Source organism: Phacochoerus africanus, chromosome 1 (assembly GCF_016906955.1).
Source record: "Phacochoerus africanus isolate WHEZ1 chromosome 1, ROS_Pafr_v1, whole genome shotgun sequence".
Lineage (NCBI taxonomy): Eukaryota > Metazoa > Chordata > Mammalia > Artiodactyla > Suidae > Phacochoerus > Phacochoerus africanus.
In genome coordinates, this window is record NC_062544.1 from 269,069,533 (window position 1) to 269,090,566 (window position 21,034).

Genomic DNA, 21,034 nt, shown 5'->3' on the forward strand with positions numbered 1-21,034 from the left:
AGTACAGAATTCTGTTGACTTTTGTATGCTTGATTATACTTCTATTAAATTAAAGAACATTGCCACTTTTTAGGTAAAATAAGGAAAAATGTTGGCAATTGAAGATGGCTCATCAATAATTTCTTCTGTCTATTGAAAAAATATTGAAGAATTTTGTGAGACAAATGTAGGCCAAATGCTTGACAAATAAAGGCTTTTCTATGAGCTATTTTTAAAATATTATTATTATTGTTATTATCTTTATTAAACCAATCCAGTACTATCTGTAAGAAGAATCTGATGTAATAATATTTCAGGTATTCTTCTCCAGCATGTGTGTACAATGATTGAATAGCCATTTTATACTGAGACCTCTGAGGATATAATTTAACACACTTTTGTCCGTCTAAACTTATTTTTTAAATTTCCAGATTTGAATATTTATCATCTTCAGGCTACTTGTTCGGTTATATTTCTATCCAGACATGTTCACGAACTGATGTTATCCTCTTTACAATAATATGCCTCAGCAGCATATAAGTTCTTAAGAAAATAAGGTAAAAGAAAATGTAAAGATCCAGATATATTAGGTGTTCTAAAATATCATATTGCAAACATATCAAATATTCTAGCTTATCATTATTTCTATTCTAATTGTCAATGATCAAACCTACAGGCAAAATCTTCTTCAAATCCTTTTTGAATGATTCCCATGTTCTTAAGCTATCTTTATATCATTATAATATTTAAAAATCAGTCTCCAAGGATACAGAGGAGAAGGAGAATTAATGGTTTTCTCATTGAACTTGTGATTATTTTCCTCATTCTGATCAGTTTCAGACCTTAGGCTCATGACAAGTATTTATGATGAGTTGATTTAGGCAAAAATTTCATGGAAAGGATAAAGTAACTTAAGGGCCAAATTAAAGGATTTGCTAAATTAACTGTGGACTTATTTTCTTATTTGAAACTTCAACGATTGCTTCAGTTAATGAAGTATTGTCATAGAAAATGGGTGGCTTTGGAAACAAGCTTGCCATTGCCATAGTTAATTCTCTCTTGGAACAAGCACAGCATTCATCACATTTGGATGGTGCTCCAGCATTGCTGTGTCAGAACAGAAGGAAGGCATGATTGACAAAATGTTTATGTGACAGATACATTCACCATATAAATACACATTTGATGAACTCAAAAATTAACTTGCTGTCTGGAACAGTGGTGCATATTTTAAAAGACCAACTTTTGCAGAAAGGCTCTTTTCCCCTGCTCATTTCAGTGACAAAGAGAATAGTAACATAAAGCTCATATACCAAAACAAAATGATTTGCTTTATTCAGGCATTTCAAACAATTGATGGCTGGAAATAGCAGGAAACTGAAGGCCAGACACTTAAATTCCAGTAACATGCAATGAGGGAATTTTCTTTTTCTTCAATCCGGGGTAAAAAGCCAAACCCTTCTGTTTAATGTTAATGTCTGTTAACAAGTGTTACTGTTTTACGGAATCTTAGATGTTACTTTCTGTTTACCATTTTAAGTATGCATACATATTTTTAACTCTTTTAGTCTTTAGAATTAGCAATGAGCATATACTAATTGAGTCGCATTTCCAATTTCCCTGATTCTCAGTTTCTGGTCCTTAACTCTGTCTCTTTTCCCTGCTTCTCCTTTATGCTTCTCAGAGAATGGCCCAACACGTCCTGCTCCCTTTGCAATGCTCAGTTGTGCTGCTTCCCAGTTTTCTTTATCATCCTGCTACCACTGTTAACAAACGATTTCAGAAATAAGTGGCTTAAAATGATTACCACTTAAAGCTCATGAATCTATAGGTTGACTGAGTGGTTACACTTACTTGGGCTATGCTTGTTTGCTGCCATGTGGGCTTATTTATGTACGTGCAGGTCAGCTGTGGCCTGGATCTTCTAAGAGTCTCACTCGTATGTCTGGCAGATGGCTGGCTGTTGGCTGGGCAACAGGGATGACTGGGCCCTTGTCTCTCATTATCCAGCAGGCTAGTCCAGGCTTTCTCTCACAACAAGCAGCAAGCAGAAAGAAACTTGCAAGATCACCTGAAGCTTAAGCCCAGAACCCTAGAACTGGTGCATTTCAATTCTGCCACATTCTTTTGGCCGAAGCTGGTCACAAGGCTATCCTAGATCCTAGACAAAGGGAGCTAGACTGCCTTTTGATGGAAGAAGCTACAAGGTCACACAGCAAAATGCATAACACAAGAAGATGGAATGAACTAGAAACTCTTTTGCAAACACCCAATCGCATCTCTCTACCATTACCCCAAATATGTTTATTCCACAACTTTAAAACTAATGGGCTTTGTTGACTAACTTACAACAGAGAGAAAGCCAGCCTAGAAACCGAATCAAGGAACAAAGCCAAAAGACAGGAGAAAAGTTGTCATTCCATCAGTTTATTAGCTGTGCATCTTAAATATTCGAAAAGGCAAAATAAAGCCCTCTTCATGCTACTGCCTTTGAAGTGAGTCCACATCCTACTGTCGATTGTTTGAGATGTGATCTTGGATCTTAGGAAATTTTTCAAAAAATATTACATAGGTGATTTTTAATAGAGACAGTTTTTATTTTGTAAAATCCTTCCATTCTTTTTTAAAGGTTCATTGGCCCATTGGATTGAACATAAAAGGAAGTATAATGTAGAGGCGGAAGTATACACAAATTTTGACATTATATAGATTTGAAATAAAATTTAACTTCTGCAACTGGTGACTTTGCCACCCTAACCTTATATATGGTAAAGTGAACATACATGTTGGGTATTGATCAAATTTTCCTTTTTTTTTATGTATTAGTTCACTCTTTGACAAAAAATAATAAGAAGGGGATGGGGGGAACAGAGGGATTCAGCCTGGAACTCTCCAATCTGATAGATTCTTAGGTACACATTCAAGCTCTTTGAAAAAAAAGAAAAACCTCAATTCATTAAAAATAAAAATATTTAATTAGCATTTTTCATTAAGATTATCAACCTCACATTTAACAAGTCGTATTACATAATTGACCTTCTCCAAACATATTTTCATGCATGAACTCTTGCATTTTCTTGGATTCAACTATCTTCTTTTTGTTTTGTTTGTTTTGGTGTGCTTTGCTTTGCTTTGATTTTTGGCCACACCCAGACATGCTAAAGTTTCCGGGCCAGGGATCAAACCCACACCACAGCAGTGTCCCAAGCCACTGTAGTGACCATGTTGGATCCTTAACCCACTATACCACAAGGGAGCTCCTCAGCTATCTTCTTTAATCCACTGTGAAAGAGTATGTCAAAAGAAATATGGTACTTCAATCAAACCTGTCTGTTAAATGAATAGTTTGTACCTTTGCTTTCATTATGGTCTAAATCTGTTAGCCACAGACTCCTGAATCCCTTGATAAGCCATAATAAAAGAGTTCTGATAATTTAACACATGTAGCAAAAGCAAACAACCAAATAAAAAAGTGATATGGTATTTCTGTAAGGTTTTTTGGCTATAAGGAGAAGGAAGCCAGTCCAAAAGGCCAGTTAAAAGAAAGTTTGCTTGCATCTTCAATACCACAAAGGAATAAACAAAATCATTGTTTTATCAAGGTAAAAGTATCTTTTACCATTTCACAAAAATCTCAACTATCCATGTCCCTAGAGTGATAGTTAATAGTATGCAGCTCATGGGTATAATGAGATGGTCTATTCTGTACCATTTTTTCATTTATTTCCAATAATTCATTTGTTTGTACACTGTCTACTTCCTTTGCCAAGTTCAACGATACACTGTGATGCTTTTCCCCTGTGAGCCGAGAAAAATATGTTCCTAAAGAAGCCAAGGTCTGGAGCTCTAGTTTTCAGGGTGGCAGTCCTCAGAAGGAAAATTGCCTAGAAGGGATCCACAATTTTTAATTCTGTCAGAGGTTTAATCTTATAACGAAGCCTGAAAATTCTATTTTTTTTAATAGAAAAAGAACTAGCATGAAATGTGGTATACAGTTTCCACTGGCAACTAGCACAGCCACATGGAGTCATCACAGACTCAGCATAATAAACCTGAATTATGTTGAAGAGGAAAAGGAGGGGATGGACTGAACCAACCAAATCAAGCAAGGCACCCAACCTCAAACTCCAAATTATAGAGAAGTGATACACTTTTAAGTGTAGAGCAGAGATGCTCTTTTCTGTCTTCGCCATTCTCAAATGCTCTGTGTTGCAGCATCACCAGCCTAAATGAAAAGCTCTCCCTTGCTGGATGTCTTATTTATTCTTCCTATGGTACCTCGGGAACAGATCACCAACTGTACTAACAAGGAAGATAATAAGTGGCATGCTCATTCCTTTGGACCACTCCTTAAAGATCCTGGACATTCATTCTTATGCTCTAAAGCATCCTTCACTTAAAGGGTCCAGGGACATTTACCAAACGCACATGGAAACAGCCCTCACCCATTTACCTTAGAATCACATTGTTATCAAATAGTTAAAAATAAAATAACATGTATATGTATACGTACTATATAGTGTGTATATATAATATTTTAAAGTGCTTTAATGTATTTTGAATTATTATTTTAAAATTAATAATTATATTTTAATCATCTATTTTACATTTAAAGGTTTCAATACCTTAAATCTATAGCTTACAGTAGGAAATATAAGTGTAAACAGCCTATATACGCTTCGGACTAGTGATATGATTTTATACACATAAGCCTGTATATTAAAAATAATCTCCAGAGACAACACATAAAACTCACTTGTCTAAACAGTAGACAACACTTTTGTAAACAAGCCAAAATGATTCCAATTTTTCAGCTGCATATGATGGAAATGTATATGCATGGAGATTAAATCTGGGGTATTTACTACACTGAAGAGATCTAACTTTGTTCCATGAGTGACAGTGCTAAAGATTCCAGATGGGGAATATATTTAATATATACAAATATGTTATAGTATAACATATATAGCTGTTATATAATGATAACTATATAACTGTTTTATAATAACATATGTGGTATCATACAAGATGTATGTATAACTGTTCTATGTGTTATATAACACATATATATATATACACACACACATATATATGAACTTAGTTTAAATCTATATATAAACTGTGAGTGAATAGGTTAAACATCAAACAGAAAGGCAGCAAAGCAAAAACTGGATTAGAGTCAGGAACTTTAACTGTCAATTCAGTTACCATGATGGATAGCTCACTTCAGTTTATAAAGCTTTCTGAGTAATCTTGTTGTACCTAGAGATTTCTCATTTATAAAATTAAAGGATTGGCTGAGATAACCAACAAAGTTCTCTGCCCTAAAGTTCTATGATCTCAGTTCATTCACCAGGAATCTACAAGTTATCTAAAACCACAGCCAGTATAACCCAAAGCAAAGCCTATGTTTTTAAATAGTTTACAAACATAAATTAAGGCTACAGGCAAAAAAAAAAAAAATGTGTCTACAGCTAATATTCCATTCCAAGAATGCTGCAGCAATTTGTTTTATAAAAAAAATTACATCTTCACAAAAATATTCTTCAAAGATATTCCTTTTAGAGTTCAAAGTTTTTCTCATCCTTTAAATGTATCAGAATCAGAGAAGACATATGAAAATCGATCAGTATTCTTTTCATTCTTCCTTAGTTTATATACTTCGATTTTTTTCTTACTTGCTGCTGTCCCATGTGAATATAAGCATTATTACCTTACCCTTGGACTTCCACAGAATTAATGAACTGTTGCAACAGCCAATCATAATTTGTGTTTATAGTGTCTTGTCAGGCTTATAATTATTTTCAGTGCAGACCTGCTAGTCCAGTAAGTGCCTTCATTATTCTTGGAGCTAAAGAAGCTGTTGGTTATGCAGAACTTGTCTTGTCCCTGCACCTTCCTTCTTGGCCACCACTTGTATTAAATATCCTTTTTGCTCCATTTTAATAGAGCTGCTTGCAGAAGGTCATTTATTAGGTAACCACTTGTCTGTGAAAAATCCTAATTACTCTATGTTTGTCAAAGAGAGGAAAATAGCATTGCATTTGAATGTTGAATGAGGAGAAAACCAGCATGCACATAAGTTAATCAGAGGGTTTTTTTTTAATTGGCAGATAAATAAATTTCTTAAGTGCAACTGCATTTTGAGGGTTAAAAGAAAAGATACACTATCAGCCCTAGTGAAGATGAAAAAGCACAGAGTTTATGGTGTTTTCAGCTTGGAGTTAAAGCAAAAGAAAAATAATTTATGAATGCTACAGGGATACATTTTTCCTGTGGAATCTTAGTGCCCCCTGCTGATCCTCAAAAAATGTTTTATACTGACAATGTTCCATGTTTTTCTATCTAGAAAGGTAATTTTGCTGTTATGGTATTTCCTCTTCGACCTGAGAGAATCTTTCCTATTTAAGACTCCATTGGAGTTCTCTTGTAGAGCAGCACTTTAAAGATTTGGCATTGTCACTGCAGCTGCTCAGGTCCTTGCTATGACACTGGTTCGATCCCTGGCCCAGGAAATTCCACATGCCATTGGCACAGTCAAAAAAACTGACCCCATCTCAGCAATATCCATGATAGTAATATCTGTGGCTTCTCATAGAAAAATAAGTGATTATTTAAAAATAATACTTATAAGTATTAAAAGAAACCAAAGAGTTCGAAATTACAACATAATATTGTAACCAAACAGGTTGAACTATTTAAAAAGAAAAGTCAAGCTGTCACCACTTAGGAAAGAAGACCTTGATAAAAGTGAAAACACAGAATAAATTATCAAGGATTAAAATCACAGTACTGTTTCTGAATTAGAAGCTTGTTAAAACAGATTATGTTCATATTAGTTCATAACCAGGCACATCAGACAATAAGAAACAATATGTTGCCAGAGGCTACATTGTTAATAGTATTAATTCTGTCCATATTTAATCTTTCCATTATATAATCTGTGAGAGAAATACTACTATTCTTATCTCAGAGGTAAGGAAAATGAAGCTCATAAAGCTAATGTAACTTACTGAAACATTGTACAAACATTTACTGGCAGAGAATCATTTTAGATTATTTTTAGAACAAAATGGAGTATAAATACATCTTCTACACCTATTTCCCACTCCACTCCAGGTGATTTCAAAGCAAATTGCAGATATCTATAAATATTTCAGTATTTGTCTCTAAAGATAAGCTGTCTTTTAAAAAATATTTTAAAATCTGGCAGAACCGAGAAGTGTAATCATAGTGTCAACATCCAGGCTCTCTCCCTATGTTAATCATGTCTTACATTGCCTATATCCTGATACTTTGACATCTAGGGTCTTGCTGACCATGGAGAAACTGACCCTCCCAAAGTTAGTGAATTTCTAGAGATAGCAAGCAACTACCCATAAGTGTATTTACCAAATTCAAATCGACAAATCCAGAGCCTTTATCCCCAACCCCTCTTTTATGGGTTTATCACACTCTATTTAGGCCAGTGTCCAACTGCCCAGCACCCCATGGCAAGGTACCAGACAGCCAGGGTGAGACCATATGCCCCAGAGCCTAATGAAATTACTTAAACTGGCCAATCCTAAACCTGCATGCCCCTTATCTATGCTTTCCCTCTGAAACCACAGTAAAGGCTTTTCCCCTCTTCCTCTGTCTGCTGACAAACCCCAGTGCCTCCCCATCCTGCTGCCATGACATAACGTGCTCCCTTTTTTGAGATCTGTGTATATGACACTCTATCATTTCCATAGTGCTTGTCTACTGATCTGTTGTCCCTACTGTAACTAAATAACAATAAAACCTGTTAAAATGCTACATCATAGCAAATGTTCACAGACTCTTTCCATCATTTTTTTTTCAAGGCCACACCTGCAGCATATGTAAGTTCTCAGGCTATGGGTTAAGGTGGAGCTACAGCTACAGGCCTACACCACAGCTACAGCAACACAGGATCTGAGCCACGTCTGCAACCTACACCACAGCTAGCTGCAAAGCCAGATCCTTAACCCACTGAATGAGGCCAGGGATCAAACCCACATCCTCACAGAGATATGCTGGGTCCTTAACCTGCTGAGCCACAACGCTAACTCCTCTATCACATTTCGATAAGATAAAACTGATATAAAATAAGTATGTCTTAATCAATGCTGAATTATGGGGTCTGTGAAGCACAGTGCATTTTTTTCACAGGTAGACTAAGTCTTTCTCATTAAATAAAAGTGAGTGCCAAGTTATTTCACATCATGAAATGGGTTCTTTGACATTCCTGGGTGTCAAAGAGTAATTTCCCCAAACCATCAACTGCCACACATTTCCTGAACTTAATAACTGCAAGAAGTCCCCTCCAACATAGCAGTCAGACTTTAATAATATTACCATGGTTTCGAAGATAAAAGATAGCATGAAATCAGTCAGGCTGAGGTGTTGCAGGAAAAGATACAAGAAAAGAGAAACTTAGAGGTCCAATTTTCCATCTGGCTGAGAAACTGACTCGGTTCAACAATAGGGTTTGATACCTAATATAATAGTTCCCATTAGAGGGGGAAAAAGTCACCATACAAGTTTTCCATCCCATTGTCTCACTTAATACTCACCATTCCTCTATCAGTTAGGCTTAAAGTATCCTTATTTATGGACATGGAGGTCAAGACCTAAAAGACAGTGAGAATTTTGCCTACAATGTTTCAAAACCTTGGTCTGACTATTTGTATCTTATTCTTCCCACCAAGGCTCAGTATGGCCACAAAAATCTCAAATTTTTCAGCCAAAGTTGTTATATTTTAAATAAATATTTGGTGTTGTTAATTGGCCATCTCATTTTTAATAACAAACTTGAGTAAAGTTTCCATTGGTGTCCTATTAAAAAAAATTTAATTTTTAGCAAATATATAGCTTAATACCAGTAGGCAATTGTCATTCTCCAGTGTTCCTATATAGTTTGTTTTCCATATCTACACACCAAGAGAGTGTCAAAACTTGCTAGGTAATATCACCCTCCTCAGATAGTCAACTCAGTCTACTCTAGTACCAAGATCCAGTCCAGCATGGGGACATCCCCAGTCCAGAATGGGGCAGCCAGATTTAAGGGTAAGAAAGGGTACACCCAGTGAAATCTGAATTTCAGATAAACAGCAAATAGTGTTCAGTATAAATATATACCATGTGATAATTGGGACATATGTCTATCAAAAAAAAGTACTTGTTATTTATTCAAAATACTAATTTAATTGTGTTTTGTACTGAAGTATATATTGATTTGTATTTTATCTGGCAAGCCTAGCTCAAAATCTTCCAGAGAACCTGAATTTCTTCTGTGTCTCATTTGAACATAATTCTATGCTGAGAGAAAAAGATAAACTAAGAATCCTAGTCCCTTATGCATCTCCTGAAATAAATCATAATTAATTTAATAACTACTTTTGGAGTTCCCGTCGTGGCGCAGTGGTTAACAAATCCGACTAGGAACCATGACGTTGCGGGTTCGGTCCCTGCCCTTGCTCAGTGGGTTAATGATCCGGGTGTTGCCGTGAGCTGTGGTGTAGGTTGCAGACGTGGCTCGGATCCCACGTTGCTGTGGCTCTGGTGTAGGCCAGTAGCTACAGCTCCGATTAGACCCCTAGCCTGGGAACCTTCATATGCCACAGGAGCGGCCCAAGAAATAGCAAAAAGACAAAAAAAAAAAAACTACTTTTGTGAAGAAATTTAAGTAAAAAAATGTTATGAGGCTCCCATAGATCACATCTGTGGACACTTTCACATTCGCAGCCTCAGAAACAGGAAATCTCTGGGATAAACTAAAACCAGATGAGCTCCCAAGGGAGTAAAACCAAGATGGCATGCTAATTTATTTCACTATCTCATTCCTTCTCTCAGCAAGACCCACTGAATCTCAGATTTGGCACCTTATGCCTTCATAAGGGGTAGACATGAGCATTTAAGAAAGGTATCACAGGAGTTCCCTTCGTGGCACAGTGGAAACAAATCCCACTAGGAACCATGAGGTTGTGGGTTCGATCCCTGGCCTCCGCTCAGCAGATTAAGGATCCTGCAATGCTGTGGCTGTGGTGTAGACCAGTGGCTGTGGCTCCGATTAGACCCCTAGCTTGGGAACCTCCATATGCCACAAATGTGGCCCTAAAAAACAAAAGCAAAAAAAAAAATTGCAGAAGACAATAAAGAAAGTAATTGTCATTAAGTAAACCCCAAAACCAATAAGCTGCTTATAATGCTAACTTTAATATATCAAAGTACTTTTTGTTGCATATATTGCTCATGTTGTAAATCACATTTCCTAATAACAAACGGTTCAGAGTATTATTATTTTAGAGAAAGCAATGTTTCTATTGCAGACTATTTGGGAAAGGCTTATATTTAATCCACAATCACAGTTCTGAATTCTTCTTGTGCTGATTTTAGCCTCTCGGCATATTGAGTTTTCCTGGACCCACAAGACATGGAAACATTCTTTTTGTTGATGTTGTTTCCTGTGAGAATAATTCATTTGTAAAGAAAAATATAATTTATTTATCAGAATTCAGACTGCTATTGCTGCGCATTACCTGCAAATATTTTATGAGGTCTTTTTTATTTTTTCCAAACTTTGAAAATTCACAACCTTGGTTCGGTGAAGGTGAAACCTTTTAACTGAAAGATGAAAATGGCAACTGCCCTCTCACACGGAGTGTTAAAAAGAGTTCTGACGTGAGGGAATATTGGTGGTTTGGTGACATCCATCTTAGTATGTGTTTCTAGAACGGTGAATATCATATTGTTCCACTTGCCAAAGTGTCATGAATTTAATGCTGGCCTCAGAACATACCATCAATGCTGGCTGTGAAATTTCCTTTGACTTAAACGGAAAAACAATATTCCATGCTCTCTTTTGTGTAAGACTATTACTATTAAAGCAATTTAAATCAAAATCAATCTTCTGGGTCAATCAAATACTCAAAATACCTGATTTCAGACTCCAAACGAGTGAGCCAATGAAGAAAGTTAAGATTTTAGAAGGCTGATATCTTCTTGTAATTGGTTTTTAAAAGTCTGACTTAGAGTCCCCTCACCCCCCACCCTGGACCTCCTGGTCCAGGATCCTTCCAGAAGTTATATAAGCAGAGTGAAGGCAGGATTAGGAACTTATACTAACACTGGGAAATAGATACCAGAGAGTTAACCAAATACCTTACATTTGATAATGAGGTTATCATCACAAAAGCTGTCCAAACATTAACAGGAAACACCATGTGGAAGAAACAGCAGAACCTGACTCTGGCAACTTACAACTGTTTGTACAAGACAACCTTGAAACCTCTTTCCAACCTTGAGATTCCACCATTCTCTGATTATCGGAAAATTCTTGTCATTCCTTTCAAAATATATTCAGTAGATGAGAGAAAAATGATTCACGCTTTTTATAACTAACATATCTTTTAAAATCATTTATCATTCATTTGTATTTTATTTATATATATTTTAGGTCAATATTTTTATTTCAAAGGGCATTGAAGGCTCGAGTCTTCTTAAGAAGATTTTATAAGAATTAAAGTAAATGCAGGGCTCTATTATTATTATTGGATGTATGACAGTATTTTTCAAGTGTTTATGATCCTTGGGATATTAACCACCAAAGAAACCCTGGTTCTTTTTCTTCTCATCATGTGGACATACAGGTCTGGGAACTCCATTAAACACCTAGTTTAGCCCTACCTTACATGCAAAACAAAACAAAACAAAATTATGTTGGTAGCTGTTTATATGACTTAGAAGAAGAAGTTTTTCATGGACTCCTGGAGGTCCTTGAGTTCTTTTCAGAGTGTCAGTAAATTTAAAACTATTTTCACAATAATACCGAGATGTCACTTGTCCTTTGCTAATTTTATTACATTGATAGTTGCACTACTGATGCAAAAATAATCGTAGGTAAAACTGCTGGTGCTTTAGCATGAATCCAGGCAGTGGTACTGAATGTGGTCGTAGTCATTGTATGTGGCAAAGAAAAAATAATTCGTTAAATTTAATTTAAATATTCTAAAACCTGTTTTACTTAAGAACTTTGGTGAGGATGCAGCAAAATATATATATTTTGCTGCATCCTCACCAAAGTTCTTATTTTGCAGCAAACTATATATATATATTAGTTTTAAATCTTAACCTTGAGTAGAAGAACTTTTAGATATTTTGTGTGATAAAAAGGGAAGTATGCAAAAGACGTTCCTGCTCATAATAACGTGTGATAGTGTCACAAGAAAAATAGGTGGCAGTTGTTTAAGGTCAAGGTGAAATAGCTGACTTTTGAACAGAATCATTTTTGCTTGAAAGAATGACTGACAAACTACATTTATTCAGAACTGGGGGATTTGGCAGACATTTTCTTGAGAATGAACTTAAAGAGGCTGTCACTTGAAGGAAAACAACTCGAACTATTTGGTACTCCTGATAAAATTCCATTTTTAAACAAAAAATTAGAAAATTGCATTTCCTGTATCCAGATGGAATGAGCTTAAAAGATTTACATACTTAAATATTATGATGAGGCTGACTGTAACATTAACAAACATGATTTTTATATTATATAATAAAATATACCAAAGTTTGGAAGATCTGTATAACTTAGAAACCAATATTTTCCAAATGACCAGAGCATGGTATTACAAAGTTATGTGGAGGTAGGAGATACATTTAAAGGGCTAGAGAGAGACCAGCGGGTTTTAAGTTAAGAGGGTACATAAAATTTATTTATGTAACTTCAGACTCCACATTGCAACTAACTTTCAAGAAACTACCACTTAAGTTTTGGTGGGATATCAAAAAAATCAGTAATTATCTGAAAATGATACTCAAATAATTATCCTGGAGTTTCATTGTGGCTCAGCAGAAACGAACCTGACTAATATCCATGAGGAAATGGGTTTGATCCCTGGCCTAGCTCAGTGGGTTAACGATCTGGTGTTGCTGTGAGCTGTGGTGTGGGTTGCAGATGTGTCTCAGATCCAGCGTTGCTGTGGCTGTGGTGTAGGCCAGCAGCTGCAGCTCCACTTTAACCCCTAGTCTGGGAACCTCCATATGCCCCACTTGCAGCTCTAAAAAAAAAAAAAAAAAAAACCTCCTTTTCCAAAACTTATCTATGTGATACCAAATGTTTTTCACATACTTCAACCAAAATATTGTGCAATGGATAGAACACAGAAACAGGTGTGATAATCCAACTGTCTTGTATTGAGACAGACACCAAAGAGATTTACCAAATGTGGAATAATACCACCTTTCTAACTAAAATTGTATTTACTTTGGAAAATCATTATTTTCACAAAAATATTTGATTTACATTAGCATGTAGTAGGTTTATTTTAAAATTACTATTACATAAATACTTTTAACTTCTCAGTTTTAATTTTTAATTTGGTAAGTACCAATGGATACAATCTATACAACAAAAAAGTTTTTTGAAGTTCCTTAATAATTTTTAACAGCATAAAGGAATTCTGAGAACAAAATTCTGAAAACGTTGCTCCAGAACAATGTGGAATTTTCTATTAAATTACTATGAGAAGCTGCATTCTTTTTTAAAATGTTATTTGCACGAGTAAAACAATAATTTATTGCATATTATCTTAAGCAAGTGTCTAAGATCTCTATATTCATTCCCTATAGATATTTAGATTTTTTTGTCTTTGCATTTACATTAACAAACTCAGCATTCCCTTCTCCACATAAAATATCCCAATGCTTCTCTGCTCAACTACCCAGTTAGCACAAATCACTCACTTTTGGAGGAAAGGCATGAAGAATGGCTGATTTCTAACAAATGCTTCCTAAGGATTGTTATTACCCTCTCAAGCTTGCTAGGCAGTAAATGCTGAGTCACCTTCCTGCCACACTATGCAGCTTAGAAAAAGAAACCTCTAGGCCAGTGAGAGACTCCACTACTGCCTTGAGACTGGGGCCATGTTTCCATGGTTCATCTGTAGGTCACCTTCACCTCCTCTAAGAGACAATGGAGGGAGAGGTCACAGTCTTCGAGGATGCTTAAAGGGAAGAAAGGGGAAGAAAGGAGAAGGAAAAAGTGAAGAAAGGCTCAAAGAGAATTCCAGGGAAAAATAATTCTTAGTCACCAGTCATTTTTTCTACTTGTGAAAATAGAAGAGGAAGTGCTGAATGCTTGATTTTTCTTTTCCTTCCTGACTCAACTACCAACATCCACAAAGGGGACCCTGCCTCACTTTGTTCCTTCTACACTCTATTTTACTCCTTTGTCCTCTTCTTTTCCTATAGCAAAGAAGTTTTCTGCCATTTGTTTTCTTTCTCTCTTCTTCCTTTCCTTTTCCTTTTCTTTCTTTTTCTAATCTATTGAGGACTATATTTTTCCCTTTCTCCTTTCCTTCATTTCTTTTCTCTTTCCACTCTTTCTCTCTTTAGTCCCTTAATACATTTTTCTTCTCCTATTCCTCCCTTCCTAAGCTAGGAAAATGGTATTTCATTAACTACAAAGTAATATATCAGAATTTCTCAAACTTGAAACATTGGACCAGTGAGACTTACTCAGAAGTAATCTCAGAGGACTTTGAGTTTACAATATTTTCTAACCGTATTTTCTTTTAAATAAAATTCTACACTACATAAATAAACATCTCCGGATGGTCTGGATGGATATCTTCTAAAAAACAAGGACAAAAAAAAAAAAACAAAAAACCTCCATATCATTTCGGTGAGCATTGAAACATCCCCAAAACAATGGATACCTTGTGTTCATGTATGAAATTGTATAAGTCTAAGTGAAGGTCAAGTGATGTCATATTATGTTATGGAAAGGAAGGATTTACAGTAGTTCATTGGGGGATTTGAGTCATCATGTGGCATTTTATAATATAAACACATCCAGATCCAAAAACCTGTGCTAAGGAAGTTAATACAAAATTCACATGGAGAGTGGGTGTATTTTGCAGATGCTGCCTCTGTAAAAACAGTGAACTAGCATAAGAAGAAATGTAGAATGTTATTCTCTTCCCAACTCTAGTAAAATTATGTTAGAAAATCATTTAAGGCAGATTCCAACAATGCCACAGTGCTAAATATCACTTGAGTACAAATCAAAACTGACTCAGAGATTTATCAAGAGACACCTCCCTAAATTAACCATCAAGGATTTTTCTTCGTCAGGGTTTTGTTAAGAATATATCTGATTGGCTTTCTCTTCTGGTAATGAGTAAAATCCTATTAGGTTGACTTGTAGGAGAAGACAACTATAAAATGAGAAACAGAAGCAGATAGATTCACCCTTACAGGAAGGATATCAAGTGATTTAATGTTTTTGCACCTTTTAGCCTGCAAAAGGAACAGTGTAAAGGCACACAGGACATCAAGAAGAACTAAAAAAGTCCATCTTTCCTACTCAAAGGACCAGAATGCTGAATCTGAAGAAATAACGGCTGCTGGAGAGACTGAGAGAATCTAAGAGGGGAAAGAATCTGGAAGGGTGTGCCCACATCTGCCTGACCACATCTCTGGCTGACCTTTGAATTATACTTATGCAAAACAGACTCAAAGTAGTTCAGCTGAGGACCAAAGAGCTTATCTGAGACTAGGATGTCTGCCTAAGTGTTTGCAGTTCACATATAATCAATGCAATATCCTTCAGAAAAATAGAACACTCATCAGAAAAAATTAGCATAATTTAGTGTTTCCAGACTTACACTTAAAATAACCGGTACACAATCAGAATTATGAAGGACAAAGAAAATAGAACACATTCTCAAAAGAAAAGAAAACATGATCAACTTCAAGATTACCCAAATGTTGGAACTAGCAGGCAAAGATTTTTAAGGAACTGATATAATCCTCTCAATCAAGTAAAATAAAATATGTTTGCAATGAATGAAGGATAGGAAATTATAGCAGTCAAAAAGAAAAAAATTCAAAGACCGAAAGAAATTGTACAACCCAAAATACCCCGTACCTAAAATAAAATTTCACTGGAGGAACATAATACTCTAATGAAGATAACAGAAGAAAGAGAATTAAACTTGCAGATAGATCAATAGAAATTATCCAATATGAACACGGAGAGAAAACAGAATTAAAAATAATGTGCAGCCTTCAAAACCTATCAGATAATATCAAATGGTCAAATATATGTCTAATAGTAAGATCACAAGAAATGAAGAAAAAGAATAGACAAGAAAAACTATATATATATATATATATATATATATATATGATGGCCAAAACTTTTCTTAATCTAAGAAAAGACACAAATTTACATATTCAAGATGCCAAATGAGTACCGAGTAAATTAAACACGAATAAACCATACTGAAGTGGATAGTGATTAACCAGTTGGGTAAAAGTAATATTGAAAGCAGAAAGAGAAAAGTGACGCATTACAGAAAGGGTAAAAGTGATTCAGTGGTAAGGAACTACAGAAGCCCGATGTAAGTAGGATGAAATCTTCAAAGTGCAGAAAGAAAAAAAAAAGTAAGGAGACCAAAATTCTATATTCAGTAAAAACAAATTCCAAGAATAAAGGCAAAATAAATATTCTCATATAAAATAAATAAAAGATTTTCACCAGCAGATCTGTAACACAAGAAAGGAAAAAAGGACATTTTTCAGACAAGAAAGGAAATGATACAAGACGGAAACTTAATTACTAAGAAAGGAATGAAGAGCTTGGGGAATGGTAGAGATCTGGGCTAATAAAAATAAGTTTGTTTTTCTTTATTTTTTAATTTAATTATTATATATATATGTATAAAGTTGTTTAAATCAAATGCTACAGTACTGTCTTCTGGCATTTCTAATATGTAAAAACCAATATATGTCACAGCTAAAGCAAAAAACCTGGGGGGATGCGGAAATATATGGTTTCATTACTACGTAAAGCAGTGTTAATGGTAAATGAACTGTTAAAAGTTAATCATATGGGAAGTTCCCATTGTGGCTCAGCGAGTTACAAAACCAGCTAGTATCCATGAGGATGTGGGTTTGAGCCCTGGCCTCACTTAGTGGGTTAAGGATCAGGCATTGCCCTGCGCTGTGGTGTAGGTACCAGACATGGCTTGATTCCACGCAGCTGTGGCCAGCAGCTGCAGTTCCAATTCAACCCATATGACGCAAGTGCAGCTCCGAAAAGCAAAAAAAAAAAAAAAAAAGTTAAGGATATCTAGTATAATCCTTAGTTCAAATATTAAGAATACGGCACAAGACATAACTAAAATGTCAACAGGAAAATTAAAATGGATTTCTTACATTTTTAAAATAATCCAAGCAAGGGCAGGAAAGAAATAACAGAGGAAGAAAAATGAACAAAGATGCATTAAAAAAAAAAGTAAAGATATTAGACCTAAATCTATGCACATCAATAATTAGATTATATATTAATGGAATAACAATTCAATTAAAAAGTAAAGATTACCAGAGTGGGAAAAAAAATGAGAGTCAACTCTATTCAGTCTATAAGAAATGAACTTTAAATATGTTGATACAGCTAAGTTGAAAAAATATATGGATGGAAGAAAATATTCCATGCAAAGAATAATCCTAAGAAGAATGTAATAGCTGTATGAATGCCATTCAATAGGGATTTCAAGTCTAAAGTTATTACCAATGATAAAGAAGCTATTTCATAATGATGAAAGGGTCAACTCATCAGAAAGACATAAGAAAAAAAAAGTGTATGCTTTTGATATAAGAACATCAATATACAGAAGCAAAAATTAGCAAAATAAAAGGGAAATTAGACAAATCCACAGAAATGAAGATACTAAAATCCCTATTTTAGCAATTGATAGATCAATTATACAATAAATCATCAAGGACATAGAAGATATGAATGATAGGACCAAGCCCATTGACCAGGATAGCTGTGGCTAAATTTACATTTTTAACATGAAGGATGATATATCAGAATCAAGTCTTAACAAAAATCTAATTAATTTGCAATAATTCATTTCTAAATACATCGAATGCATAGTCCCATTCAAGTACTTCAAAAGCATGTAAAGTATAATCAAGAATTAGAGATGCCCCGCTATATCAAATTAAATAATAATCCCCAAAACTCAGCATTGTTGCACATATTACAGAGCAGTTATGAATGTGGGCTCGCAAATCAGATGGACTTAAATCGGATCCCAGCTCTGCCTCTTCTTAGTTACATGACCTTGAGTGTATTACTTCCTCTCCTCTAACTTTTCACTTTCTTTTCTAGAAATGGAGATAATGATAAAATATGCACATAGTTAAGCAAGATATTAACATCGAAGCATTGCAGCTATCATTGTATAATTATCAAAAACAGAAGCAACTTTGCTTTTCATTTCAGTAAATACATGAATTTTGAGTTGACAAATGCAGCAGAATCTGACATGTGATGATCACGAGGAGCCTTTAAAACCATTGAAGTCCCTGGAGGATTATCCTGCAAGGAGACTGAGATCAGATCTGAAAGTTCAAATCTTTATACCAAAGCTGAACCCCCTATGGTTTAGGAATTTTTGCCTGGAAATACATATGCCTGAGTAGAGTTTTCAAATTGTTCCTTTTTTTGAAATGTGTATGGCTTCCCCTCCATTGCACCCATGTATTTCTTATTTCTTTCCCCAGGTTGACAAAGAATATTGATTTGGGACATGAGCGAGGTCTCTTCAGAGAGGTTAGAGGGGTTTGTATTTTTTTTTTTTCCTTTGGATGCTGTCTGCTTTAAAATATCATTTAAGCTGTTTGCTTTTTTGGTCAGTACATTTTATAAAAGTACCTATGGACAGCAAGCAGACCTAAAAAGATGACACAAGTTGAGACTATCTGCCTCCTAATGGAACTGGGGTATAAAGTGTTTTATTCCCCCTTTGTGTTGACCTTTCAATCAAGTAGAGTCCAGTTTTTAAATAACTTACCCAAGAATCTTTGATTTTTTTCACCAAGTTTTTCCAAAATGACAAAATTTAGGGCAGGGCTGCCAATACTAACCAGGAAATTCTTCTTTAATGAGATAACTGTTGAGAATTTTTTCTTTCTTAGCAGTTTCTCATTATAACAAACTCTGCAAAAAAAATATTCAACTTCAGGAGTGAAAAAGAATGTGTGAGTATGTTCAGTTTTTTGTCAATAAAGTCTCTTAAAATAGCTTCCAAAGCAAAAGACAGACTCTACAGATGCTTGTTTCTCATCTCAAATAAACTGGTTCAACAAAATTTCAAAGCCAGGTCATTGATTGTTCATTTTATGAAACATGCATGTTCATACTAAAAAAATATTTAGAGAATAGAGAGCATTGCCCCATTATAATTTGTGAACTCCACAAGGCTGCTTGTAAAACTATAAATTTCCTATTCTTTGTTAATGACCGTGGCATAGGCCAGTGGGTCTCAAAGTGTGTATACAGACTACTGGTACCATAATTTTTGAGGGGAGCTGTGAAAAATAGTCATGTGTCATGCCCCAGTACTTCCATCTTTGGAAATGGCTACCTGGAATCTGTATTTTTACCAGTATCCCTAGATGACACTCATGCAAACCAAAGTTTGAAAACCTCCATTCAAGGAGAGGTGAGGGAGTTCAGAAGGTCACAAAGCCTCATCCACATAATGGAAGACAAGGCAAAAGATTTTATAATTTGTTCAATAAGCTGATGCTCAATTCTCAATCATCTCAGCCCTAAAAAAAAAGAACATGGCCAATATCTTTAAATAATAATGAATGTTCTTATACCTTTAATGAAATCAGGGTATAAATTATTTTTATATAATAATTTGGGCGCTCTCAAAATAAAACCAAAAGTGAAAAGAATTGAGGGCTGAAAATCAAGTGTCACTAAGGAAAGTAGACCATAAGAGAGCTTCCTCTGAAATGTAAAAATTTTAACATTTTTTCTAAAAATTACTGTAAAAATATTCTTTACTCTGACACCCAACAAGTCACGTATTAGCCATCAGAGAAACAACGATATTGAAGACAGAGGCTTGGCTTCACTTACATTGGTAGAGTATGCCAGAATATTTGAAGTCTATGTAAAATCTCCCTAGGGTTTTTTGTTTGTTTGTTTGTTTGTTTTTGTTTTTAAACTATGTGCTATTTGATTTGCACTACCATAACATCCATAGCAGTTATGCCACAGTCAATATAATGAAATCAAATAAGGAGATGTAGCTGGACATGGGCAGCATAGCCTCAAAATGCTTCAGGTAATTACAGAAGCCATGTAAGTGAAGAGAGCACGCTTCTGGCTGTCATTTACTCATGATTTACGCTGTTTACACTCCTTCAATGTATTGCCCAGTACTGCAATGGGTGTTTGCCAAATCAAGGCAGAGCTATTTCTAACAGTGGCTCACATAGGTTAATAAAAGACCTAAAAATAAAATCTGCTATTGCAAACTGAGAAGCACGTACATTTAATTTCAGTAAGTAGTTTACATTAACTTTGGTTAAGCAGTATTCATACAATATATTAAAGAAAACAAAGACAAGCTAGAGTTGACTAAGAATTTTATTAAATTTCAGTTCTTATTAAGTGAAAAAAAAAGTGTCAAATAGCCATGCTGTACTCCTTAGAAAAATCTCATCTCCCTGCACCAGTAATGTACTTTGTTCCATCCCAGATTTCACAGACTAAACTGATTAGCAGCTCACCAAGGACTGTGAGAATTATTCAAAAGAACTGGAAGAGAGAAAACAGGATGTTGTGAGAAAGTCACATAAAGAACAGTGTAATATACTTAGGGACTTTGCATCCTAGAGCTCATAAAATGAAGAGAAAAAAAAAATCCATTGCCTTTTTCTCTCGGCTCAGTGAGAGGGATACTTTATCAAACATTTCTGAAAGTAGGACATCCCACTGGTTTTATCTTATTAAACAGAGAGTAAAACACATTTCTTTATTAGGGTTGTTTCAAGAAGGCATCAAAGCTGAAAACGCTCCACACAAATATCAAAGAACTGAAAAAAATCGCAACTGCTGTATCTTCCCCTCTCCCCGGATATAATAGGCTACAATTAATGTAGGGGTGAAAGACAATTAGTAGAAATATGACTAAATCACATACCAAAGTCACTGAAGTATTTCGCTTTCCGGTAACCA